This window comes from Morone saxatilis, unplaced genomic scaffold (assembly GCF_004916995.1).
Source record: "Morone saxatilis isolate NCDOM2014 unplaced genomic scaffold, NCSU_SB_2.0 Contig1, whole genome shotgun sequence".
NCBI lineage: Eukaryota > Metazoa > Chordata > Actinopteri > Moronidae > Morone > Morone saxatilis.
This window is the reverse complement of record NW_023339651.1, coordinates 7,281,682-7,282,252: the sequence shown is the minus strand read 5'-3', so window position 1 is coordinate 7,282,252 and position 571 is coordinate 7,281,682.

Genomic DNA, 571 nt, shown 5'->3' with positions numbered 1-571 from the left:
TATATATATATATATATGAATACAGACATATGCACATACAAGTAAATGCATGTTAAAAGGAAAAATCTTGCAACCATGCAGCCCCTTTGTAAAAAACTGTTCAATGTTTGAGTGATTTAGAATATTTTCCCCAAGTTTTATGTATACTAGGGCTAATGAATTATATTTCGGATTTATCAGGGTTTTTTTTTTTTATAAAGCATCAGAAAATAGTAAGACATACACATCCCAATTTCTCCGAGCCCAAGGTGATAGCTTCAAATTGCTTGTTATGTTTGGCCAACAGCCAAAAACCCGAAGCTATTCAGTTTGCAATGATATAAAGCTGAGAAAAGCAGCAAATCTTAACTGGATTTTTGTCTTGTTAAATGACTTAAATATTTATCAGAATTGCTAAGCTTTCCTTCATATCACATAATCAATTAATAAACGTATCATTTCAAATCTGAATGATTCAGGAAAATTTATATCTTGAAAAGTGTACTGTATTACTGTCATAATAAAGCCATTTTATGCTTGCTATCACTTTTAGTCACGAAATGAACCTGTACCATTTGAGTCGTATTCCCCC